This window comes from Leuresthes tenuis, unplaced genomic scaffold (genome assembly GCF_036924035.1).
Source record: "Leuresthes tenuis unplaced genomic scaffold, fLeuTen1.0.hap1 SCAF_1, whole genome shotgun sequence".
Taxonomy (NCBI): Eukaryota; Metazoa; Chordata; class Actinopteri; order Atheriniformes; family Atherinopsidae; genus Leuresthes; species Leuresthes tenuis.
Genome location: NW_027325355.1, coordinates 1,014,163 through 1,038,550, shown reverse-complemented (window position 1 = coordinate 1,038,550; position 24,388 = coordinate 1,014,163). Strand labels below are relative to the sequence as shown.

Sequence of the window (24,388 nt, the reverse complement as noted above, 5' to 3'; positions counted from 1 at the left end):
ATAGTCTCTCTAGATGCAGAAAAAGCATTTGATCGAGTGAACTGGAAATTTTTATTCGCAGCATTAAAAAAATTCGGGTTTGGGTCACACTTCATCAACTGGATAAGGATATTATAAAGCTCCCCAAATGCAAGTGTCAGGACAAATGATCAAACTTCTCCAAGCTTCAGTCTGCAGAGAGGTACAAGACAGGGTTGCCCACTTTCTTCCATCACTTTTTGCTATTTTCATCGAACCTTTTGCAGCTGCTATCAGACAAGATAGAAATATTAAAGGCATCCAACCCCAAAATATTGAGCATAAAATAAGTCTTTATGCTGATGATGTATTACTTTTCCTCCACAACTCACAGACATCTCTCACTCACACGATCACACTCATAAATAAATTCTCAGCACTTTCTGACTACTCTATCAATTGGTCTAAGACCACAGTTCTGCCCATTAACTGTAGGGTCCAGAATATACCTGCGATCACTTTACAGTCAGGAAATATTAGATATTTAGGCATAAACATTTCCTCCAGGCTCTCAGAGCTAACAAAGCTAAATTATGTGCAATTATTAAAGACAGTAGAGGACGATCTCTCTCGTTGGAAGTCCTTACCTATATCACTTATGGGGAGAGTTACAACCATTAAAATGATGATACTACCAAAAGTTAACTATTTGTTCTCAATGATCCCCATAAAACCATCTGCTACTTGGTTTAAGTCACTAGATTAATGCATCTCCAAATTTCTGTGGAAAAACAAACCACCACGTATTAGTTTAAAAACGCTACAGAAAACCAAGGAAAGTGGTTGATTAGATTTACCTCATTTTCAGCGCTATTCCTTAGCCAATAGGTTACAGTATATATCAAAATGGTTTAAACCTAGCCCAATAGATGAACCACACAGCTTCTGGCCACAAATATGTTTGAACACCTTTAGAATGACTCGAAATCCTAATTTACAGCTCATACAATACAAAATTCTTCATAGAACACACTATACAGGACAAAGGATGTTCAGGATGGGTCTAACACACTCTAACATCTGCTCACATTGCACAGATAACACACCTGATGATTATGCACACGCTTTGTGGTTTTGTGCGCCTGTCCAGAAGTTCTGGTTTGAAGTGTGTACGGACCTATCAACGTGGCTAAAGTGTAGCATTCCTGCATGCTGGGTGACTTAGACAACATCAACATGGAAATTAACTCAGCACACATGGTCCTCACAGTGTTATGTATCGCAAAGAAAACTATTCTCATGAACTGGAAAGTGAAGAATAATCTGTGTATTAACCTGTTTAGAAATGTTCTTTTAGATTATATTAGCATGGAAACAATGTCTGCCTCCTTAAAACATCAATTGGCTGAATTTCATTCTCTCTGGTCCCCGCTGATTAACTGTGTGGCTTCGGGCGTCTGGTGGTCTCTCGGGTCGTGGGGACCGGGTTGGTCATTGCTGGGGGGGACTGTGTGTCGGGCTTGGAGGGCAGTTTTGGGGGCTTGCGGGTGGGGCTGTCTTGCTGTGTGGGGCGGGGTCCCTTAGGGGCCTTGGGGTGGTGGCTGCTGGCTCTATACCGGGTGGCTGGGCCGCTCTGGCGTGGGTGGTGGTGCTGGGCCTGGGCCCTGGTGGCTGGGCGCTGCCTTGCGCCCGGGGGGGCTGGGTTGCCCTGGACATGCCACAGTATGGGTGGGTTAGTGCAGGTCCTGGTGCCAGGCTTGTTGCTCTGGGACCTCCAGGGTGTCCGCAGGTGGTTGTTTTCTTTAGGGTGTTGGGGCGTGCGGTGGGGGGGTTGCTTTTCCCCTGATGGGGGGGGGCCAGGGTGATGGTGGGTCTCAGGCCCGGGCTGCTGCGTCTGGTGTGACCGGGTGGTTTGTTTGTTGTTGTTTGTGTGTTTGTTTGTAGAGGTCCTCCGGGGTGGGGTGGGGTTGGGTTGAGTGGGGTGGGGCGGGGTGGGTACCTTCTGGGGGTACAGTAGCTCCCGGAATATGGTCGCTGCAGGCCCCGAGCCTGGTGGACATCAGGCCCTCCTGCCCTGTGCTGGGTCCCAGGTAGCGGGGGTGCCTATTGCTGCCAGTCCCTGGCTGCCCTCTCCGGGGGAGAGTAGCTCTCCCGGTGTATATCCCCATACCCTCTCCCTTTTGGCTCCTGTACACAGCACACACTCACACATGAAGGGTTTTGGGGGGCGTGTGTGTTCTGTGGGGTGTAGTGGATGGGGCCACGTAGGTGGTCCCCTTGGCTGCACTCTGCAGTTCCCCGCCCCTGTTTTAATTACACCTTAGACATCACTACTTATCAAACACACACACACACACACATTACGTCTTGGGGGGTGGTTGCACTGAGTGGCATCTGGTGGACGGGGCTCTTTGGGTATGTAGGCTGCCCAGAGGGCCGCCCTCCCAGTTCTACAAGGTTGGCTGCCCCTCAATTTTAATCGCTCACTATTAGAAAATATTGAAGAGCCAGAAGGGTGAGGGGAGGGGTCTTCTCACACCCCTGCTTCCTGGTTGCTGCTCGGGAAGGAGTGGCCAGCAGGAATTAATTATTCTGCTGGTTCAGGGTCTGTGGTGGCTGGGGGGCTGCTGGCCCCATGGTGTGCCCACTGTGCTAGACCCCAGCGGAGTCAAGGGAGGGATGACGTGTGGATGTATGGGACGTGAAAGTGTGTGTGGTGATGATTGGGCCTGGGTCTGGGACTTGCTGTCGCCTGGCCTGCCTGTGCTTCTCCCAATGGGGGGGCGGCGTTGCCTCTCCCCACTCCTCGCGACTTCACCCACCTGTGGGCACGTCCTGACTGCCAGGGCTCTTGGCCAGGGGCACTGGGGCAGGCGCTGACCCACTGCGTGGCTGTCTGGGGCGCTTGGCCCTCCCGGGTATTGGGTGGGGCCTCTGCCGGGGGGTTTTGGGGCGCTCGGGCTCCTGGGGCCGGGTCCGGTGCACGGCCCATGTCTGGGCGGCTGGGGCCTGGTGGGGTCGGTGGGCTGTTGCCCCTGGCTCCCGGGCGCCTCTGCCCTATGCTTATGGGGGCTCTGTCCGGGGGCTTCTACTGCTGTCTTCTGGGTGGATGCGTGGTTGTCCCTGCGGTGGGCATCCTGGGTTCTGTGCTCCGTGGGGGCTGCTGGTGGCCTGGGTCTTGTGGGCCTCTCTGCCTGTTTCTGATTGCTTGGGGGGGCTGTGGATTGTGGCCGTGTACACTTATACACTCATAAGTAAGAACGGTTATCATGTAGGTCCTGTGCCATGGGTGTTGCATGTTCTCACACACACACACACACACACACAATACACATTCATTAGTCCAGTAGCAGTTGATGTATTACCATGTCGCCTCAGGTCATCTATATGCACAGTTGTGTTGTATGCGATTGCCACTACTTGTGCTTGTTTTTGTTTGTTTGTGTGTTTGTTTTTTCTCTGCTTGTTTGCATGGTCCTCGCAGTGTTATGTATCGCAAAGAAAACTATTCTCATGAACTGGAAAGCGAAAAACAGTCTGTGTATTAAGCAGTTTAGAAATGTTGTTTTAGATTATATTAGCATGGAAACAATGTCTGCCTCCTCAAAACATCAATTGGCTGAATTTCATTCTCTCTGGTCCCCGCTGATTAGCTTTATCACATAGTGGTGGTGGTGGGTTGCTGTCCCGTCGCTCTGGGCGGTTGGGTGTGTGCTGGGGGGGGGCTGTGTGGCTTTGGGCGTCTGGTGGTCTCACGGGTCGTGGGGACCGGGTTGGTCATTGCTGGGGGGGACTGTGTGTCGGGCTTGGAGGGCAGTTTTGGGGGCTTGCGGGTGGGGCTGTCTTGCTGTGTGGGGCGGGGTCCCTTAGGGGCCTTGGGGTGGTGGCTGCTGGCTCTGTACCGGGTGGCTGGGCCGCTCTGGCATGGGTGGTGGTGCTGGGCCTGGGCCCTGGTGGCTGGGCGCTGCCTTGCGCCCGGGGGGGCTGGGTTGCCCTGGACATGCCACAGTATGGGTGGGTTGGTGCAGGTCCTGGTGCCAGGCTTGTTGCTCTGGGACCTCCAGGGTATCCGCAGGTGGTTGTTTTCTTTAGGGTGTTGGGGCGTGCGGTGGGGGGGGGGGTGCTTTTCCCCTGTTGAGGGGGGGGCCTGGGTGATGGTGGGTCTCAGGCCCGGGCTGCTGCGTCTGGTGTGACCGGGTGGTTTGTTTGTTGTTGTTTGTTTGTTTTTTTGTAGAGGTCCTCCGGGGTGGGATGGGGTTGGTTGAGTGGGGTTGGACGGGGTGGGTACTTTCTGGGGGTACAGTAGCTCCCGGAATATGGTCGCTGCAAGCCCCGAGCCTGGTGGACATCAGGCCCTCTTGATGTCCTGATGTGTTGGGTCCGAGGTAGCGGGTGCCTATTGCAGCCAGTCCCTGGCTGCCCTCTCTGGGGGAGACTAGCTCTCCCGGTGTATATCCCCATACCCCTCTCCCTTTTGGCTCCTGTACACAGCACACACTCACACATGAAGGGTTTTGGGGGCGTGTGTGTTCTGTGGGGTGTAGTGGATGGGGCCACGTAGGCGGTCCCCTTGGCTGCACTCTGCAGTTCCCCACCCCTTTTTTAATTACACCTTAGACATCACTACTTATCAAACACACACATACACACTAGGTGGTTGCACTGAGTGGCATCTGGTGGGCGGGGCTCTTTGGGTATGTAGGCTGCCCAGAGGGCCGTGCTCCCAGTTCTACCAGTTCGGGTTTGGGTCACACTTCATCAACTGGATAAGGATATTATATAGCTCCCCAAATGCAAGTGTCAGGACAAATGATCAAACTTCTCCAAGCTTCAGTCTGCAGAGAGGTACAAGACCGGGTTGCCCACTTTCTCCCTCACAATACTTTATATATTTTTGATAGTAGTTTTGGGGTGCAGATGCTTAGAAATTCTGCTACCCTAATCGGGAGTTGTAAGTCTGGTTGGTGGAGGATATATTTCTTTCTTATTATAGACTTAAGTTGTTGATATTCTAGGAATTTATTGCTGCCTATCTCATGTTGTGATATGAGCTCATCAAATGAAATAAAATTTCCATTTTGGATTATATGTTCCAGATGTTTGATTCCTTTGATCTTCCACAGAGTAAAGTTTAGCATTTTTTTGTTTTGCAGGATGTCAGGATTGTTCCAGATGGGTGTAAGCTTACACGGGACAAGTGAAGACTTTGTTATTTTTAGAAATTCCCACCAGGCTGTCAGAGAGGTGCTGATGTTAATGCTTTTAAAACATTTGTGATTTTTTTACGTTTTGACTAATAAGTGGCAGGTCAGAGATTTCCAGATTATCACACAATGCTTGTTCTATATTCATCCATGGTTCATCTATTGGGCTAGGTTTAAACCATTTTGATATATACTGTAACCTATTGGCTTACAACTCCCGATTAGAGTAGCAGAATTTCTAAGCATCTGCATCCCAAAACTACTATCAAAAATACATAAATTATTGTCTAAGATAGATGACACAATGTCTTTACCATCCTAAAAATGGGAGGCAGATTTATCCATCAGTTCTAGTCATAGCTTCTGGCCACAAATATGTTTGAACACCTTCAGAATGACTCGAAATCCTAATTTACAGCTCATACAATACAAAATTCTTCATAGAACACACTATACAGGACAAAGGATGTTAAGGATGGGTCTAACACGCTCAAACATCTGCTCACATTGCACAGATAACACACCTGATGATTATGCACACGCTTTGTGGTTTTGTGCGCCTGTCCAGAAGGTCTGGTTTGAAGTCTGTACGGACCTATCAACATGGCTAAAGTGTAGCATTCCTGCATGCCCCACACTGTGCATACTGGGTGACTTAGACAACATCAACATGGAAATGAACTCAGCACACATGGTCATCACAGTGTTATGTATCGCAAAGAAAACTATTCTCATGAACTGGAAAGCGAAGAACAATCTGTGTATTAACCAGTTTAGAAATGTTCTTTTAGATTATATTAGCATGGAAACAATGTCTGCCTCTTTCAAACATCAATTGGCTGAATTTCATTCTCTCTGGTCCCCGCTGATTAGCTTTATCACATAGTGGTGGTGGTGGGTTGCTGTCCCGTCGCTCTGGGCGGTTGGGTGTGTGCTGGGGGGGGGCTGTGTGGCTTCGGGCGTCTGGTGGTCTCTCGGGTCGTGGGGACTGGGTTGGTGATTGCTGGGGGGGACTGTGTGTCGGGCTTGGAGGGCAGTTTTGGGGGCTTGCAGGTGGGGCTGTCTTGCGGTGTGGGGCGGGGTCCCTTAGGGGCCTTGGGGTGGTGGCTGCTAAGTACTGGAATCATACACTTCCTCTATGTAACCAGATAATTGCCGAGAAAGGCTGACTTGTAGTGGGCACATCTTCCTCCCTGATGTGATTATTCTCTGCAGCTGAAACTGAGACTCTCAGATCACTTCGTGTCTGCCAACAAAGAAGCAGCAGCTGCTGAAGATGACCAACTTCCTCATGTGTCACAGGGTGATCAGGCGTTGCAACAAAAGACATGCAGGTTGTAGAGAGAAGAGAAAACGCTTACAGCACCTGGTATTCCCAAGCAGTCTACCATCCAAGTACTAACCAGGCCCAACACTGCTTGGCTTCCGAGATCAGACGAGGTCAGGCATGTTCAGGGTGGTGTGGCCGTAAGCAACAATGTCTCTGACAAATGTGCATTATATAGGTACTGGAATCATACACTTCCTCTATGTAACCAGATAATTGCAGAGAAAGGCTGACTTGTTATGGGCACATCTTCTTCCCTGATGTGATTATTCTCTGCAGCTGAAACTGAGACTCTCAGATCACTTGGTGTCTGCCAACAAAGCAGCAGCAGCTGAAGATGACCAACTTCCTCATGTGTCACAGGGTGATCAGGCGTTGCAACAAAAGACATGCAGGTTGTAGAGAGAAGAGAAAACGCTTACAGCACCTGGTATTCCCAAGCAGTCTACCATCCAAGTACTAACCAGGCTCAAACCTGCTTGGCTTCCGAGATCAGACGAGGTCGGGTATATTCAGGGTGGTGTGGCCGTAAGCAACAATAACTGTGACAAATGTGCATTATATAAGTACTGGAATCATACACTTCCTCTATGTAACCAGATAATTTCCGAGAAAGGCTCACTTGTTATGGGCACATCTTCTTCCCTGATGTGATCATTCTCTTCAGCTGAAACTGAGACTCTCAGATCACTTCGTGTCTGCCAACAAAGCAGCAGCAGCTGCTGAAGATGACCAACTTCCTCATGTGTCACAGGGTGATCAGACGTTGCAACAAAAGACATGCAGGTGGTAGAGAGAAGAGAAAAAGCTTACCATACCTGGCATTCCCAAGAGGTCTTCCATCCAAGTACTAACCAGGCCCAAACCTCCTTGGCTTCCGAGATCAGACGAGGTCGAGCATGTTCAGGGTGGTGTGGCCGTAAGCAACAATGTCTCTGACAAATGTGCATTATATAGGTACTGGAATCATACGGTTCCTCTATGCAACCAGATCATTTCCGAGAAAGGCTGATGTGTAGTGGGCACATCTTCTTCCCTGACGTGATTATTCTCTGCAGCTGAAACTGAGACTCTCAGATCACTTTGTGTCTGCCAACAAAGCAGCAGCAGCTGAAGATGACCAACTTCCTCATGTGTCACAGGGTGATCAGACGTTGCAACAAAAGACATGCAGGTGGTAGAGAGAAGAGAAAAAGCTTACAGCACCTGGTATTCCCAGAGAGTCTATCATCCAAGTACTAACCAGGCCCAAACCTGCTTGGCTTCCGAGATCAGACGTGGTCAGGCATATTCAGGGTGGTGTGGCGGTAAGCAACCATAACTGTGACAAATGTGCATTATAAAGATATTGGAATCATACAGTTCCTCTATGTAACCAGATAATTGCCAAGAAAAGCTGATAAGTAGTGGGCACATCTTCTTCCCTGACGTGATTATTCTCTCGAGCTGAAACTGAGACTCTCAGATCACTTTGTGTCTGCCAACAAAGCAGCAGAAGCTGAAGATGACCAACTTCCTCATGTGTCACAGGGTGATCAGACGTTGCAACAAAAGACATGCAGGTGGTAGAGAGAAGAGAAAAAGCTTACAGCACCTCGTATTCCCAAGAGGTCTTCCATCCAAGTCCAAACCAGACCCAACTGTGCTTGGCTTCCGAGATCAGACGAGGTCGGGCATGTTCAGGGTTGTGTGGCCGTAAGCAACAATGTCTCTGACAAATGTGCATTATATAGGTACTGGAATCATATGGTTCCTCTATGCAACCAGATAATTGCCGAGAAAGGCTGATGTGTAGCGGGCATATCATCTTCTCTGATGTGATCATTCTCTTCAGCTGAAACTGAGACTCTCAGATCACTTCGTGTCTGCCAACAAAGCAGCAGCAGCTGAAGATGACCACCTTCCTCATGTGTCACAGGGTGATCAGACGTTGCAACAAAAGACATGCAGGTGGTAGAGAGAAGAAAAAAAGCTTACAGCACCTGGTATTCCCAAGCGGTCTCCCATCAAAGTACTAACCAGGCCCAACCCTCCTTGGCTTCCGAGATCAGACGAGGTTGGACATATTCAGGGTGGTTTGGCCGTAAGCAACAATCTCTGTGACAAATGCGCATTATATAGGCAATCAAATCATATGGTTCCTCTATGTAACCAGATAATTGCAGAGAAAGGCTGATATGTAGCGGGCATATCTTTTTCCCTGACGTGATAATTCTCTCCAGCTGAAAATGAGACTCTCAGATCACTTCGTGTCTGCCAACAAAGCAGCAGCAGCTGAAGATGACCAACTTCCTCATGTGTCACAGGGTGATCAGACATTGCAACAAAAGACATGCAGGTGGTTGAGAGAAGAGAAAAAGCTTAAAGCACCTGGTATTCCCAAAAGGTCTTCCATCCAAGTACAAACCAGGCCCAACTGTGCTTGGCTTCCGAGATCAGACGAGGGCGGGCATGTTCAGGGTGGTGTGGCCGTAAGCAACAATATCTCTGAAAAATGTGCATTATATAGGTACTGGAATCATACGGTTCCTCTATGCAACCAGATAATTGCAGAGAAAGGCTGATGTGTAGTGGGCACATCTTGTTCCCTGACGTGATCATTCTCTTCAGCTGAAACTGAGACTCTCAGATCACTTCGTGTTTGCCAACAAAGCAGCCGCAGCTGAAGATGACCAACTTCCTCATGTGTCACAGGGTGATCAGACGTTGCAACAAAACATATGCAGGTGGTAGAGAGAAGAGAAAAACCTTACAGCACCTGGTATTCCCAAAAGGTCTCCCACCCAAGTACTAACCAGGCCCAACACTGCTTGGCTTCCGAGATCAGACGAGGTCAGGCAAATTCAGGGTGGTGTGGCCGTAAGTAACAATGTCTGTGACAAATGTGCATTATATAGGTACAGGAATCATACGGTTCCTCTATGTAACCAGATAATTGCTGAGAAAGGCTGATGTGTAGTGGGCACATCTTCTTCCCTGACGTGATTATTCTCTTCAGCTGAAACTGAGACTCTCAGATCACTTCGTGTCTTCCAACAAAGCAGCAGCAGCTGAAGATGGCCAACTTCCTCATGTGTCACAGGGTGATCAGACGTTGCAACAAAAGACATGCAGGTTGTAGAGAGAAGAGAAAACGCTTACAGCACCTGGTATTCCCAAGCAGTCTCCCATTAAAGTACTAACCAGGCCCAACCCTCCTTGGCTTCCGAGATCAGACGAGGTCAGGCTTATTCAGGGTGGTGTGGCCGTAAGGAACAATTTCTGTGACACATGTGCATTATATAGGTATTGGAATCATACACTTCCTCTATGAAACCAGATAATTGCCGAGAAAGGCTGACTTGTAGTGGGCACATATTCTTCCCTGATGTGATTATTCTCTGCAACTGAAACTGAGACTCTCAGATCACTCTGTGTCTGCCAACAAAGCAGCAGCAGCTGAAGATGACCAACTTCCTCATGTGTCACAGGGTGATCAGACGTTGCAAAAAAAGACATGCAGGTGGTAGAGAGAAGATAAAAAGCTTACAGCACCTGGTATTTTCAAGCGGTCTCCCACCAAAGTACTAACCAGGCCCAACTCTTCTTGGCTTCCGAGATCAGACGAGGTCAGGCATATTGAGGGTGGTGTGGCCGTAAGCAACAATGTCTGTGACAAATGTGCATTATATAAGTACAGGAATCATACGGTTCCTCTATGTAACCAGATAATTGCTGAGAAAGGCTGATGTGTAGTGGGCACATCTTCTTCCCTGACGTGATTATTCTCTTCAGCTGAAACTGAGACTCTCAGATCACTTCGTGTCTGCCAACAAAGCAGCAGCAGCTGAAGATGACCAACTTCCTCATGTGTCACAGGGTGATCAGACGTTGCAACAAAAGACATGCAGGTTGTTGAGAGAAGAGAAAACGCTTACAGCACCTGGTATTCCCAAGCAGTCTCCCATTAAAGTACTAACCAGGCCCAACCCTCCTTGGCTTCCGAGATCAGACGAGGTCGGGCTTATTCAGGGTGGTGTGGCCGTAAGGAACAATTTCTGTGACAAATGTGCATTATATAGGTACTGGAATCATACACTTCCTCTATGTAACCAGATAATTGCAGAGAAAGGCTGACTTGTTATGGGCACATCTTCTTCCCTGATGTGATTATTCTCTGCAGCTGAAACTGAGACTCTCAGATCACTTGGTGTCTGCCAACAAAGCAGCAGCAGCTGAAGATCACCAACTTCCTCATGTGTCACAGGGTGATCAGACGTTGCAACAAAAGACATGCAGGTGGTTGAGAGAAGAGAAAAAGCTTAAAGCACCTGGTATTCCCAAGAGGTCTTCCATCCAAGTACAAACCAGGCCCAACTGTGCTTGGCTTCCGAGATCAGACGAGGAAGGGGATGTTCAGGGTGGTGTGGCCGTAAGCAACAATATCTCTGAAAAATGTGCATTATATAGGTACTGGAATCATACGGTTCCTCTATGCAACCAGATAATTGCAGAGAAAGGCTGATGTGTAGTGGGCACATCTTGTTCCCTGACGTGATCATTCTCTTCAGCTGAAACTGAGACTCTCAGATCACTTCGTGTTTGCCAACAAAGCAGCCGCAGCTGAAGATGACCAAATACCTCATGTGTCACAGGGTGATCAGACGTTGCAACAAAAGACATGTAGGTTGTAGAGAGAAGAGAAAACGCTTACAGCACCTGGTATTCCCAAGCAGTCTCCCATTAAAGTACTAACCAGGCCCAACCCTCCTCGGCTTCCGAGATCAGACGAGGTCAGGCTTATTCAGGGTGGTGTGGCCGTAAGGAACAATTTCTGTGACAAATGTGCATTATATAGGTACTGGAATCATACACTTCCTCTATGAAACCAGATAATTGCCGAGAAAGGCTGACTTGTAGTGGGCACATATTCTTCCCTGATGTGATTATTCTCTGCAGCTGAAACTGAGACTCTCAGATCACTCTGTGTCTGCCAACAAAGCAGCAGCAGCTGAAGATGACCAACTTCCTCATGTGTCACAGGGTGATCAGACGTTGCAAAAAAAGACATGCAGGTGGTAGAGAGAAGAGAAAAAGCTTACAGCACCTGGTATTTTCAAGCGGTCTCCCACCCAAGTACTAACCAGGCCCAACTCTGCTTGGCTTCCGAGATCAGACGAGGTCAGGCATATTCAGGGTGGTGTGGCCGTAAGCAACAATGTCTGTGACAAATGTGCATTATATAAGTACAGGAATCATACGGTTCCTCTATGTAACCAGATAATTGCTGAGAAAGGCTGATGTGTAGTGGGCACATCTTCTTCCCTGACGTGATTATTCTCTTCAGCTGAAACTGAGACTCTCAGATCACTTCGTGTCTTCCAACAAAGCAGCAACAGCTGAAGATGACCAACTTCCTCATGTGTCACAGGGTGATCAGACGTTGCAACAAAAGACATGCAGGTTGTAGAGAGAAGAGAAAACTCTTACAGCACCTGGTATTCCCAAGCAGTCTCCCATTAAAGTACTAACCAGGCCCAACCCTGCTTGGCTTCCAAGATCAGACGAGGTCGGGCTTATTCAGGGTGGTGTGGCCGTAAGCAACAATATCGGTGACAAATGTGCATTATATAGGTACTGGAATCATACACTTCCTCTGTGTAACCAGATAATTGCCGAAAAAGGCTGACTTGTAGTGGGCTCATCTTCCTCCTTGATGTGATTATTCTCTTCAGCTGAAACTGAGACTCTCAGATCACCTCGTGTCTATCAACAAAGCAGCAGCAGCTGAAGATGACCAACTTCTTCACGTGTCACAGGGTGATCAGACGTTGCAACAAAACACATGCAGGTGGTAGAGAGAAGAGAAAAAGCTTACAGCACCTGGTACTCCCAAGCTGTCTCCCATCCAAGTACTAACCAGGTACAACCCTGCTTGGCGTCCGAGATCAGAAGAGGTCAGGCTTCTTCAGGGTGGTGTGGCCGTAAGCAACAATGTCTCTGACAAATGTGCATTATATAGGTACTGGAATCATACGGTTCCTCTATGCAACCAGATAATTGCCGAGAAAGGCTGATGTGTAGCGGGCAAATAATCTTCTCTGATGTGATCATTCTCTGCAACTGAAACTGAGACTCTCAGATCACTTCGTGTCTGCCAACAAAGCAGCAGCAGCTGCTGAAGATGACCAACTTCCTCATGTGTCATAGGGTGATCAGACGTTGCAACAAAAGACATGCAGGTGGTAGAGAGAAGAGAAAAAGCTTAAAGCACCTGGTATTCCCAAGAGGTCTTCCATCCAAGTACTAACTAGGCCCAACCCTCCTTGGCTTCCGAGATCAGACGAGGTCGGGCATGTTCAGGGTGGTGTGGCCGTAAGCAACAATGTCTCTGACAAATGTGCATTATATAGGTACTGGAATCATACGGTTCCTCTATGCAACCAGATCATTTCCGAGAAAGGCTGATGTGTAGTGGGCACATCTTCTTCCCTGACGTGATTATTCTCTGCAGCTGAAACTGAGACTCTCAGATCACTTCGTGTCTGCCAACTACGGTTCCTCTATGCAACCAGATAATTGCCGAGAAAGGCTGATGTGTAGCGGGCAAATCATCTTCTCTGATGTGATCATTCTCTGCAACTGAAACTGAGACTCTCAGATCACTTCGTGTCTGCCAACAAAGCAGCAGCAGCTGAAGATGACCAACTTCCTCATGTGTCACAGGGTGATCAGACGTTGCAACAAAAGACATGCAGGTTGTAGAGAGAAGAGAAAACTCTTACAGAACCTGGTATTCCCAAGCAGTCTCCCATTAAAGTACTAACCAGGCCCAACCCTCCTTGGCTTCCGAGATCAGACGAGGTCGGGCTTATTCAGGGTGGTGTGGCCGTAAGGAACAATTTCTGTGACAAATGTGCATTATATAGGTACTGGAATCATACACTTCCTCTATGTAACCAGATAATTGCAGAGAAAGGCTGACTTGTTATGGAAACATCTTCTTCCCTGATGTGATTATTCTCTGCAGCTGAAACTGAGACTCTCAGATCACTTCGTGTCTGCCAACAAAGCAGCAGCAGCTGAAGATGACCAACTTCCTCATGTGTCACAGGGTGATCAGACGTTGCAACAAAAGACATGCAGGTGGTAGAGAGAAGAGAAAAAGCTTACAGCACCTGGTATTCCCAAGCTGTCTCCCATCCAAGTACTAACCAGGTACAACCCTGCTTGGCGTCCGAGATCAGACGAGGTCGGGCATGTTCAGGGTGGTGTGGCCGTAAGCAGCAACGTATCTGACAAATGTGCATTATATAGGCACTGGAATCATACGGTTCCTCTATGCAACTAGATAATTGCCGAGAAAGGCTGATGTGTAGCGGGTGTATCATCTTCTCTGATGTGATCATTCTCTTCAGCTGAAACTGAGACTCTCAGATCACTTCGTGTCTGCCAACAAAGCAGCAGCTGCTGAAGATGACCAACTTCCTCATGTGTCATAGGGTGATCAGACGTTGCAACAAAAGACATGCAGGTTGTAGAGAGAAGAGAAAACGCTTACAGCACCTGGTATTCCCAAGCAGTCTCCCATTAAAGTACTAACCAGGCCCAACCCTCCTTGGCTTCCGAGATCAGACGAGGTCGGGCTTATTCAGGGTGGTGTGGCCGTAAGGAACAATTTCTGTGACAAATGTGCATTATATAGGTACTGGAATCATACACTTCCTCTATGTAACCAGATAATTGCAGAGAAAGGCTGACTTGTTATGGAAACATCTTCTTCCCTGATGTGATTATTCTCTGCAGCTGAAACTGAGACTCTCAGATCACTTCGTGTCTGCCAACAAAGCAGCAGCAGCTGAAGATGACCAACTTCCTCATGTGTCACAGGGTGATCAGACGTTGCAACAAAAGACATGCAGGTTGTAGAGAGAAGAGAAAAAGCTTAAGGCACCTGGTATTCCCAAGCAGTCTCCCATTAAAGTACTAACCAGGCCCAACCCTGCTTGGCTTCCAAGATCAGACGAGGTCGGGCTTATTCAGGGTGGTGTGGCCGTAAGCAACAATATCGGTGACAAATGTGCATTATATAGGTACTGGAATCATACACTTCCTCTGTGTAACCAGATAATTGCCGAAAAAGGCTGACTTGTAGTGGGCTCATCTTCCTCCTTGATGTGATTATTCTCTTCAGCTGAAACTGAGACTCTCAGATCACCTCGTGTCTATCAACAAAGCAGCAGCAGCTGAAGATGACCAACTTCTTCACGTGTCACAGGGTGATCAGACGTTGCAACAAAACACATGCAGGTGGTAGAGAGAAGAGAAAAAGCTTACAGCACCTGGTACTCCCAAGCTGTCTCCCATCCAAGTACTAACCAGGTACAACCCTGCTTGGCGTCCGAGATCAGACGAGGTCAGGCTTCTTCAGGGTGGTGTGGCCGTAAGCAACAATGTCTCTGACAAATGTGCATTATATAGGTACTGGAATCATACGGTTCCTCTATGCAACCAGATAATTGCCGAGAAAGGCTGATGTGTAGCGGGCAAATAATCTTCTCTGATGTGATCATTCTCTGCAACTGAAACTGAGACTCTCAGATCACTTCGTGTCTGCCAACAAAGCAGCAGCAGCTGCTGAAGATGACCAACTTCCTCATGTGTCATAGGGTGATCAGACGTTGCAACAAAAGACATGCAGGTGGTAGAGAGAAGAGAAAAAGCTTAAAGCACCTGGTATTCCCAAGAGGTCTTCCATCCAAGTACTAACTAGGCCCAACCCTCCTTGGCTTCCGAGATCAGACGAGGTCGGGCATGTTCAGGGTGGTGTGGCCGTAAGCAACAATGTCTCTGACAAATGTGCATTATATAGGTACTGGAATCATACGGTTCCTCTATGCAACCAGATCATTTCCGAGAAAGGCTGATGTGTAGTGGGCACATCTTCTTCCCTGACGTGATTATTCTCTGCAGCTGAAACTGAGACTCTCAGATCACTTCGTGTCTGCCAACTACGGTTCCTCTATGCAACCAGATAATTGCCGAGAAAGGCTGATGTGTAGCGGGCAAATCATCTTCTCTGATGTGATCATTCTCTGCAACTGAAACTGAGACTCTCAGATCACTTCGTGTCTGCCAACAAAGCAGCAGCAGCTGAAGATGACCAACTTCCTCATGTGTCACAGGGTGATCAGACGTTGCAACAAAAGACATGCAGGTTGTAGAGAGAAGAGAAAACTCTTACAGAACCTGGTATTCCCAAGCAGTCTCCCATTAAAGTACTAACCAGGCCCAACCCTCCTTGGCTTCCGAGATCAGACGAGGTCGGGCTTATTCAGGGTGGTGTGGCCGTAAGGAACAATTTCTGTGACAAATGTGCATTATATAGGTACTGGAATCATACACTTCCTCTATGTAACCAGATAATTGCAGAGAAAGGCTGACTTGTTATGGAAACATCTTCTTCCCTGATGTGATTATTCTCTGCAGCTGAAACTGAGACTCTCAGATCACTTCGTGTCTGCCAACAAAGCAGCAGCAGCTGAAGATGACCAACTTCCTCATGTGTCACAGGGTGATCAGACGTTGCAACAAAAGACATGCAGGTGGTAGAGAGAAGAGAAAAAGCTTACAGCACCTGGTATTCCCAAGCTGTCTCCCATCCAAGTACTAACCAGGTACAACCCTGCTTGGCGTCCGAGATCAGACGAGGTCGGGCATGTTCAGGGTGGTGTGGCCGTAAGCAGCAACGTATCTGACAAATGTGCATTATATAGGCACTGGAATCATACGGTTCCTCTATGCAACTAGATAATTGCCGAGAAAGGCTGATGTGTAGCGGGTGTATCATCTTCTCTGATGTGATCATTCTCTTCAGCTGAAACTGAGACTCTCAGATCACTTCGTGTCTGCCAACAAAGCAGCAGCTGCTGAAGATGACCAACTTCCTCATGTGTCACAGGGTGATCAGACGTTGCAACAAAAGACATGCAGGTTGTAGAGAGAAGAGAAAACGCTTACAGCACCTGGTATTCCCAAGCAGTCTCCCATTAAAGTACTAACCAGGCCCAACCCTCCTTGGCTTCCGAGATCAGACGAGGTCGGGCTTATTCAGGGTGGTGTGGCCGTAAGGAACAATTTCTGTGACAAATGTGCATTATATAGGTACTGGAATCATACACTTCCTCTATGTAACCAGATAATTGCAGAGAAAGGCTGACTTGTTATGGAAACATCTTCTTCCCTGATGTGATTATTCTCTGCAGCTGAAACTGAGACTCTCAGATCACTTCGTGTCTGCCAACAAAGCAGCAGCAGCTGAAGATGACCAACTTCCTCATGTGTCACAGGGTGATCAGACGTTGCAACAAAAGACATGCAGGTTGTAGAGAGAAGAGAAAACTCTTACAGAACCTGGTATTCCCAAGCAGTCTCCCATTAAAGTACTAACCAGGCCCAACCCTCCTTGGCTTCCGAGATCAGACGAGGTCGGGCTTATTCAGGGTGGTGTGGCCGTAAGGAACAATTTCTGTGACAAATGTGCATTATATAGGTACTGGAATCATACACTTCCTCTATGTAACCAGATAATTGCAGAGAAAGGCTGACTTGTTATGGAAACATCTTCTTCCCTGATGTGATTATTCTCTGCAGCTGAAACTGAGACTCTCAGATCACTTCGTGTCTGCCAACAAAGCAGCAGCAGCTGAAGATGACCAACTTCCTCATGTGTCACAGGGTGATCAGACGTTGCAACAAAAGACATGCAGGTGGTAGAGAGAAGAGAAAAAGCTTACAGCACCTGGTATTCCCAAGCTGTCTCCCATCCAAGTACTAACCAGGTACAACCCTGCTTGGCGTCCGAGATCAGACGAGGTCGGGCTTATTCAGGGTGGTGTGGCCGTAAGCAACAATGTCTCTGACAAATGTGCATTATATAGGTACTGGAATCATACGGTTCCTCTATGGAACCAGATAATCATCTTCTCTGATGTGATCATTATCTGCAACTGAAACTGAGACTCTCAGATCACTTCGTGTCAGCCAACAAAGCAGCAGCAGCTGAAGATGACCAACTTCCTCATGTGTCACAGGGTGATCAGAAGTTGCAACAAAAGACATGCAGGTGGTAGAGAGAAGAGAAGAAGCTTACAGCACCTGGTATTCCCAAGCAGTCTCCCATCCAAGTACTAAGGAGGCCCAACCCTGCTTGGCTTCCGAGATCAGACGAGGTTGGGCTTATTCAGGGTGGTGTGTCCATAAGCAACAATATCGGTGACAAATGTGCATTATATAGGTACTGGAATCATACACTTCCTCTGTATAACCAGATAATTGCCGAAAAAGGCTGACTTATAGTGGGTTCATCTTCCTCCTTGATGTGATTATTCTCTGGAGCTGAAACTGAGACTCTCAGATCACCTCGTGTCTATCAACAAAGCAGCAGCAGCTGAAGATGACCAGCTTCTTCACGTGTCACAGGGTGATCAGACGTTGCAACAAAAGACATGCAGGTGGTAGAGAGAAGAGAAAAAGCTTACAGCACCTGGTATTCCCAAGCAGTCTCCCATCAAATACTAAGCAGGCCTAAACCTGCTTGGCTTCCGAGATCAGACGAGGTCGGGCTTATTCAGGGTGGTGTGGCCGTAAGCGACAATGTCTGTGACAAATGTGCATTATATAGGTACTGGAATCATACGGTTCCTCTATGCAACCAAATAATTGCAGAGAAAAGCTGACTTGTAGTGGGCACATCTTCTTCTCTGATGTGATTATTCTCTCCAGCTGAAACTGAGACTCTCAGATTACCTCATGTCTGCCAACAAAGCAGCAGGAGCTGAAGATGACCAACTTCCTCATGTGTCACAGGGTGATCAGACGTTGCAACAAAAGACATGCAGGTGGTCGAGAGAAGACAAAAAGCTTACAGCACCTGGTAATCCCAAGCAGTCTCCCATCTAAGTACTAACCAGGCCCAACCCTACTTGGCTTCCGAGATAAGACAAGGTGGGGCTTATTCAGGGTGGTGTGGCGGTAAGCAAATATATTTGTTACAAATGTGAATTATATAGGTACTGGAATCATACACTTCCTCTATGAAACCAGATAATTGCCGAGAAAGGCTGATGTGTAGTGGGGATATCATCTTCTCTGATGTGATCATTCTCTTCAGCTGAAACTGAGACTCTTAGATCACTTCGTGTCTGCCAACAAAGCAGCAGCAGCTGAAGATGACCAACTTCCTCATGTGTCACAGGGTGATCAGACGTTGCAACAAAACACATGCAGGTGGTAGAGAGAAGAGAAACAGCTTACAGCACCTGGTATTCCCAAGCAGTCTCCCATTGAAGTACAAACCAGACCCAACCCTGCTTGGCTTCCGAGATAAGACAAGGTGGGGCTTATTCAGGGTGGTGTGGCGGTAAGCGACAATATCTGTTACAAATGTGAATTATATAGGTACTGGAATCATACACTTGCTCTATGAAACCAGATAATTGCCGAGAAAGGCTGATGTGTAGTGGGCATATCATCTTCTCTGATGTGATCATTCTCTTCAGCTGAAACTAAGACTCTCAGATCACTTCGTGTCTGCCAACAAAGCAGCAGCTGCTGAAGATGACCAACTTCCTCATGTGTCACAGGGTGATCAGACGTTGCAACAAAAGACATGCAGGTTGTAGAGAGAAGAGAAAACGCTTACAGCACCTGGTATTCCCAAGCAGTCTCCCATTCAAGTACTAACCAGGACCAACCCTGCTTGGCTTCTGAGATAAGACAAGGTGGGGCTTATTCAGGGTGGTGTGGCGGTAAGCAAATATATTTGTTACAAATGTGAATTATATAGGTACTGGAATCATACACTTCCTCTATGAAACCAGATAATTGCCGAGAAAGGCTGATGTGTAGTGGGGATATCATCTTCTCTGATGTGATCATTCTCTTCAGCTGAAACTGAGACTCTTAGATCACTTCGTGTCTGCCAACAAAGCAGCAGCAGCTGAAGATGACCAACTTCCTCATGTGTCACAGGGTGATCAGACGTTGCAACAAAACACATGCAGGTGGTAGAGAGAAGAGAAACAGCTTACAGCACCTGGTATTCCCAAGCAGTCTCCCATTGAAGTACAAACCAGACCCAACCCTGCTTGGCTTCCGAGATAAGACAAGGTGGGGCTTATTCAGGGTGGTGTGGCGGTAAGCGACAATATCTGTTACAAATGTGAATTATATAGGTACTGGAATCATACACTTGCTCTATGAAACCAGATAATTGCCGAGAAAGGCTGATGTGTAGTGGGCATATCATCTTCTCTGATGTGATCATTCTCTTCAGCTGAAACTAAGACTCTCAGATCACTTCGTGTCTGCCAACAAAGCAGCAGCTGCTGAAGATGACCAACTTCCTCATGTGTCACAGGGTGATCAGACGTTGCAACAAAAGACATGCAGGTTGTAGAGAGAAGAGAAAACGCTTACAGCACCTGGTATTCCCAAGCAGTCTCCCATTCAAGTACTAACCAGGACCAACCCTGCTTGGCTTCTGAGATCAGACGAGGTCGGGCATGTTCAGGGTGGTGTGGCCGTAAGCAGCAATGTATCTGACAAATGTGCATTATATAGGCACTGGAATCATACGGTTCCTCTATGCAACCAGATAATTGCCGAGAAAGGCTGATGTGTAGCGGGTGTATCATCTTCTCTGATGTGATCATTCTCTTCAGCTGAAACTGAGACTCTCAGATCACTTCGTGTCTGCCAACAAAGCAGCAGCTGCTGAAGATGACCAACTTCCTCATGTGTCACAGGGTGATCAGACGTTGCAACAAAAGACATGCAGGTTGTAGAGAGAAGAGAAAACGCTTACAGCACCTGGTATTCCCAAGCAGTCTCCCATTAAAGTACTAACCAGGCCCAACCCTCCTTGGCTTCCGAGATCAGACGAGGTCGGGCTTATTCAGGGTGGTGTGGCCGTAAGGAACAATTTCTGTGACAAATGTGCATTATATAGGTACTGGAATCATACAATTCCTCTATGTAACCAGATAATTGCAGAGAAAGGCTGACTTGTTATGGGCACATCTTCTTCCCTGATGTGATTATTCTCTGCAGCTGAAACTGAGACTCTCAGATCACTTCGTGTCTGCCAACAAAGCAGCAGCAGCTGAAGATGACCAACTTCGTCATGTGTCACAGGGTGATCAGACGTTGCAACAAAAGACATGCAGGTGGTCGAGAGAAGACAAAAAGCTTACAGCTCCTGGTATTCCCAAGCGGTCTCCCATTTAAGTACTAACCAGGCCCAACCCTCCTTGGCTTCCGAGATCAGACGAGGTCGGGCATGTTCAGGGTGGTGTGGCCGTAAGCAACAATGTCTCTGACAAATGTGCATTATATAGGTACTGGAATCATACGGTTCCTCTATGCAACCAGATAATTGCCGAGAAAGGCTGATGTGTAGCGGGCAAATCATCTTCTCTGATGTGATCATTCTCTGCAACTTAAACTGAGACTCTCAGATCACTTCGTGTCAGCCAACAAAGCAGCAGCAGCTGAAGATGACCAACTTCCTCATGTGTCACAGGGTGATCAGACGTTGCAACAAAAGACATGCAGGTGGTAGAGAGAAGAGAAGAAGCTTACAGCACCTGGTATTCCCAAGCAGTCTCCCATCCAAGTACTAAGGAGGTTCAACCCTGCTTGGCTTCCGAGATCAGACGAGGTCGGGCATGTTCAGGGTGGTGTGGCCGTAAGCAACAATGTGTCTGACAAATGTGCATTATATAAGTACAGGAATCATACGGTTCCTCTATGTAACCAGATAATTGCTGAGAAAGGCTGATCTGTAGTGGGCACATCTTCTTCCCTGAAGTGATTATTCTCTTTAGCTGAAACTGAGACTCTCAGATCACTTCGTGTCTTCCAACAAAGCAGCAGCAGCTGAAGATGGCCAACTTCCTCATGTGTCACAGGGTGATCAGACGTTGCAACAAAAGACATGCAGGTGGTAGAGAGAAGAGAAAAAGCTTACAGCACCTGGTATTCCCAAGCTGTCTCCCATTCAAGTACTAACCAGGCCCAACCCTGCTTGGCTTCCGAGATCAGACGAGGTTGGGCTTATTCAGGGTGGTGTGGCCGTAAGCAACAATATCGGTGACAAATGTGCATTATATAGGTACTGGAATCATACACTTCCTCTGTATAACCAGATAATTGCCGAAAAAGGCTGACTTGTAGTGGATTCATCTTCCTCCTTGATGTGATTATTCTCTGGAGCTGAAACTGAGACTCTCAGATCACCTCGTGTCTATCAACAAAGCAGCAGCAGCTGAAGATGACCAACTTCTTCACGTGTCACAGGGTGATCAGACGTTGCAACAAAAGACATGCAGGTGGTAGAGAGAAGAGAAAAAGCTTACAGCACCTGGTATTCCCAAGCTGACTCCTATCCAAGTACTAACCAGGTACAACCCTGCTTGGCGTCCGAGATCAGACGAGGTCGGGCTTATTCAGGGTGGTGTGGCCGTAAGCAACAATGTCTCTGACAAATGTGCATTATATAGGTACTGGAATCATACGGTTCCTCTATGCAACCAGATAATTGCCGAGAAAGGCTGATGTGTAGCGGACAAATCATCTTCTCTGATGTGATCATTCTCTGCAACTGAAACTGAGACTCTCAGATCACCTCGTGTCTATCAACAAAGCAGCAGCAGCTGAAGATGACCAACTTCTTCACGTGTCACAGGGTGATCAGACGTTGCAACAAAAGACATGCAGGTGGTAGAGAGAAGAGAAAAAGCTTACAGCACCTGGTATTCCCAAGCTGTCTCCTATCCAAGTACTAACCAGGTACAACCCTGCTTGGCGTCCGAGATCAGACGAGGTCGGGCTTATTCAGGGTGGTGTGGCCGTAAGCAACAATGTCTCTGACAAATGTGCATTATATAGGTACTGGAATCATACGGTTCCTCTATGCAACCAGATAATTGCCGAGAAAGGCTGATGTGTAGCGGGCAAATCATCTTCTTCCCTGACGTGATAATTTTCTCCAGCTGAACATGAGACTCTCAGATCACTTCGTGTCTGCCAACAAAGCAGCAGAAGCTGAAGATGACCAACTTCCTCATGTGTCACAGGGTGATCAGACGTTGCAACAAAAGACATGCAGGTGGTAGAGAGAAGAGAAAAAGCTTAAGGTACCTGGTATTCCCAAGCGGTCTCCCATTCAAGTACTAACCAGGCCCAACCGTGCTTGGCTTCCGAGATCAGACGAGGTCGGGCTTATTCAGGGTGGTGTGGCCGTAAGCAACAATATCGGTGACAAATGTGCATTATATAGGTACTGGAATCATACACTTCCTCTGTATAACCAGATAATTGCCGAAAAAGGCTGACTTGTAGTGGGTTCATCTTCCTCCTTGATGTGATTATTCTCTGGAGCTGAAACTGAGACTCTCAGATCACTTCATGTCTGCCAACAAAGCAGCAGCAGCAGCTGAAGATGACCAACTTCCTCATGTGTCACAGGGTGATCAGACGTTGCAACAAAAGACATGCAGGTGGTAGAGAGAAGAGAAAAAGCTTACAGCACCTGGTATTCCCAAGCTGACTCCTATCCAAGTACTAACCAGGTACAACCCTGCTTGGCGTCCGAGATCAGACGAGGTCGGGCTTATTCAGGGTGGTGTGGCCGTAAGCAACAATGTCTCTGACAAATGTGCATTATATAGGTACTGGAATCATACGGTTCCTCTATGCAACCAGATAATTGCCGAGAAAGGCTGATGTGTAGCGGACAAATCATCTTCTCTGATGTGATCATTCTCTGCAACTGAAACTGAGACTCTCAGATCACCTCGTGTCTATCAACAAAGCAGCAGCAGCTGAAGATGACCAACTTCTTCACGTGTCACAGGGTGATCAGACGTTGCAACAAAAGACATGCAGGTGGTAGAGAGAAGAGAAAAAGCTTACAGCACCTGGTATTCCCAAGCGGTCTCCCATTCAAGTACTAACCAGGCCCAACCGTGCTTGGCTTCCGAGATCAGACGAGGTCGGGCTTATTCAGGGTGGTGTGGCCGTAAGCAAAAATATCGGTGACAATTGTGCATTATATAGGTACTGGAATCATACACTTCCTCTGTATAACCAGATAATTGCCGAAAAAGGCTGACTTGTAGTGGGTTCATCTTCCTCCTTGATGTGATTATTCTCTGGAGCTGAAACTGAGACTCTCAGATCACCTCGTGTCTATCAACAAAGCAGCAGCAGCTGAAGATGACCAACTTCTTCACGTGTCACAGGGTGATCAGACGTTGCAACAAAAGACATGCAGGTGGTAGAGAGAAGAGAAAAAGCGTACAGCACCTGGTATTCCCAAGCTGTCTCCCATCCAAGTACTAACCAGGTACAACCCTGCTTGGCGTCCGAGATCAGACGAGGTCGGGCTTATTCAGGGTGGTGTGGCCGTAAGCAACAATGTCTCTGACAAATGTGCATTATATAGGTAATGGAATCATACGGTTCCTCTATGCAACCAGATCATTGCCGAGAAAGGCTGATGTGTAGCGGGCAAATCATCTTCTCTGATGTGATCATTATCTGCAACTGAAACTGAGACTCTCAGATCACTTCGTGTCAGCCAACAAAGCAGCAGCAGCTGAAGATGACCAACTTCTTCACGTGTCACAGGGTGATCAGACGTTGCAACAAAAGACATGCAGGTGGTAGAGAGAAGAGATAAAGCTTACAGCACCTGGTATTCCCAAGCTGTCTCCCATCCAAGTACTAACCAGGTACAACCCTGCTTGGCGTCCGAGATCAGACGAGGTCGGGCTTATTCAGGGTGGTGTGGCCGTAAGCAACAATGTCTCTGACAAATGTGCATTATATAGGTACTGGAATCATACGGTTCCTC

At 47.6% G+C, this 24,388-nt stretch overlaps 1 non-coding gene and 40 pseudogenes across 1 annotated transcript; all 41 read right to left on the bottom strand.

Moving 5' to 3' along the window:
• Positions 1-6,516: 6,516 nt before the first annotated feature.
• LOC140317138 (5S ribosomal RNA) lies at positions 6,517-6,635 on the bottom strand (annotated as a pseudogene).
• A 269-nt stretch (positions 6,636-6,904) lies between these two features.
• LOC140269322 (5S ribosomal RNA) lies at positions 6,905-7,023 on the bottom strand (annotated as a pseudogene).
• Positions 7,024-7,295: 272 nt separating this feature from the next.
• On the bottom strand, positions 7,296-7,414 carry LOC140295108 (5S ribosomal RNA; annotated as a pseudogene).
• Positions 7,415-7,683: 269 nt separating this feature from the next.
• On the bottom strand, positions 7,684-7,802 carry LOC140294826 (5S ribosomal RNA; annotated as a pseudogene).
• Positions 7,803-8,459: 657 nt separating this feature from the next.
• Positions 8,460-8,578, bottom strand: LOC140316512 (5S ribosomal RNA; annotated as a pseudogene).
• Positions 8,579-8,847: 269 nt separating this feature from the next.
• On the bottom strand, positions 8,848-8,966 carry LOC140294960 (5S ribosomal RNA; annotated as a pseudogene).
• Positions 8,967-9,235: 269 nt separating this feature from the next.
• Positions 9,236-9,354, bottom strand: LOC140309377 (5S ribosomal RNA; annotated as a pseudogene).
• Positions 9,355-9,623: 269 nt separating this feature from the next.
• On the bottom strand, positions 9,624-9,742 carry LOC140291546 (5S ribosomal RNA; annotated as a pseudogene).
• A 269-nt stretch (positions 9,743-10,011) lies between these two features.
• On the bottom strand, positions 10,012-10,130 carry LOC140282722 (5S ribosomal RNA; annotated as a pseudogene).
• A 269-nt stretch (positions 10,131-10,399) lies between these two features.
• LOC140288461 (5S ribosomal RNA) lies at positions 10,400-10,518 on the bottom strand (annotated as a pseudogene).
• A 269-nt stretch (positions 10,519-10,787) lies between these two features.
• LOC140297045 (5S ribosomal RNA) lies at positions 10,788-10,906 on the bottom strand (annotated as a pseudogene).
• A 269-nt stretch (positions 10,907-11,175) lies between these two features.
• Positions 11,176-11,294, bottom strand: LOC140295640 (5S ribosomal RNA; annotated as a pseudogene).
• Positions 11,295-11,563: 269 nt separating this feature from the next.
• LOC140301100 (5S ribosomal RNA) lies at positions 11,564-11,682 on the bottom strand (annotated as a pseudogene).
• Positions 11,683-11,951: 269 nt separating this feature from the next.
• Positions 11,952-12,070, bottom strand: LOC140276672 (5S ribosomal RNA; annotated as a pseudogene).
• A 269-nt stretch (positions 12,071-12,339) lies between these two features.
• On the bottom strand, positions 12,340-12,458 carry LOC140296056 (5S ribosomal RNA; annotated as a pseudogene).
• A 272-nt stretch (positions 12,459-12,730) lies between these two features.
• On the bottom strand, positions 12,731-12,849 carry LOC140282111 (5S ribosomal RNA; annotated as a pseudogene).
• Positions 12,850-13,246: 397 nt separating this feature from the next.
• Positions 13,247-13,365, bottom strand: LOC140293202 (5S ribosomal RNA; annotated as a pseudogene).
• Positions 13,366-13,634: 269 nt separating this feature from the next.
• On the bottom strand, positions 13,635-13,753 carry LOC140285133 (5S ribosomal RNA; annotated as a pseudogene).
• Positions 13,754-14,022: 269 nt separating this feature from the next.
• On the bottom strand, positions 14,023-14,141 carry LOC140288460 (5S ribosomal RNA; annotated as a pseudogene).
• A 269-nt stretch (positions 14,142-14,410) lies between these two features.
• On the bottom strand, positions 14,411-14,529 carry LOC140272349 (5S ribosomal RNA; annotated as a pseudogene).
• A 269-nt stretch (positions 14,530-14,798) lies between these two features.
• LOC140295023 (5S ribosomal RNA) lies at positions 14,799-14,917 on the bottom strand (annotated as a pseudogene).
• Positions 14,918-15,189: 272 nt separating this feature from the next.
• On the bottom strand, positions 15,190-15,308 carry LOC140282107 (5S ribosomal RNA; annotated as a pseudogene).
• A 397-nt stretch (positions 15,309-15,705) lies between these two features.
• Positions 15,706-15,824, bottom strand: LOC140293201 (5S ribosomal RNA; annotated as a pseudogene).
• A 269-nt stretch (positions 15,825-16,093) lies between these two features.
• On the bottom strand, positions 16,094-16,212 carry LOC140285124 (5S ribosomal RNA; annotated as a pseudogene).
• A 269-nt stretch (positions 16,213-16,481) lies between these two features.
• LOC140288459 (5S ribosomal RNA) lies at positions 16,482-16,600 on the bottom strand (annotated as a pseudogene).
• Positions 16,601-16,869: 269 nt separating this feature from the next.
• LOC140293200 (5S ribosomal RNA) lies at positions 16,870-16,988 on the bottom strand (annotated as a pseudogene).
• A 269-nt stretch (positions 16,989-17,257) lies between these two features.
• Positions 17,258-17,376, bottom strand: LOC140290367 (5S ribosomal RNA; annotated as a pseudogene).
• A 237-nt stretch (positions 17,377-17,613) lies between these two features.
• Positions 17,614-17,732, bottom strand: LOC140296200 (5S ribosomal RNA; annotated as a pseudogene).
• A 269-nt stretch (positions 17,733-18,001) lies between these two features.
• On the bottom strand, positions 18,002-18,119 carry LOC140296158 (5S ribosomal RNA; annotated as a pseudogene).
• A 1,821-nt stretch (positions 18,120-19,940) lies between these two features.
• LOC140317683 (5S ribosomal RNA) lies at positions 19,941-20,059 on the bottom strand (annotated as a pseudogene).
• A 269-nt stretch (positions 20,060-20,328) lies between these two features.
• Positions 20,329-20,447, bottom strand: LOC140288457 (5S ribosomal RNA; annotated as a pseudogene).
• Positions 20,448-20,716: 269 nt separating this feature from the next.
• LOC140300568 (5S ribosomal RNA) lies at positions 20,717-20,835 on the bottom strand (annotated as a pseudogene).
• Positions 20,836-21,104: 269 nt separating this feature from the next.
• LOC140291710 (5S ribosomal RNA) lies at positions 21,105-21,223 on the bottom strand (annotated as a pseudogene).
• A 269-nt stretch (positions 21,224-21,492) lies between these two features.
• On the bottom strand, positions 21,493-21,611 carry LOC140271500 (5S ribosomal RNA; annotated as a pseudogene).
• Positions 21,612-21,880: 269 nt separating this feature from the next.
• Positions 21,881-21,999, bottom strand: LOC140292123 (5S ribosomal RNA; annotated as a pseudogene).
• A 269-nt stretch (positions 22,000-22,268) lies between these two features.
• Positions 22,269-22,387, bottom strand: LOC140289914 (5S ribosomal RNA; annotated as a pseudogene).
• A 272-nt stretch (positions 22,388-22,659) lies between these two features.
• On the bottom strand, positions 22,660-22,778 carry LOC140320257 (5S ribosomal RNA; annotated as a pseudogene).
• Positions 22,779-23,050: 272 nt separating this feature from the next.
• Positions 23,051-23,169, bottom strand: LOC140292122 (5S ribosomal RNA; annotated as a pseudogene).
• Positions 23,170-23,438: 269 nt separating this feature from the next.
• LOC140298222 (5S ribosomal RNA) lies at positions 23,439-23,557 on the bottom strand. The gene has a single exon (XR_011913889.1). It is a non-coding gene; the product is annotated as a 5S ribosomal RNA (ribosomal RNA).
• Positions 23,558-23,826: 269 nt separating this feature from the next.
• On the bottom strand, positions 23,827-23,945 carry LOC140293807 (5S ribosomal RNA; annotated as a pseudogene).
• A 269-nt stretch (positions 23,946-24,214) lies between these two features.
• On the bottom strand, positions 24,215-24,333 carry LOC140290366 (5S ribosomal RNA; annotated as a pseudogene).
• Between the last annotated feature and the right edge of the window lie 55 nt (positions 24,334-24,388).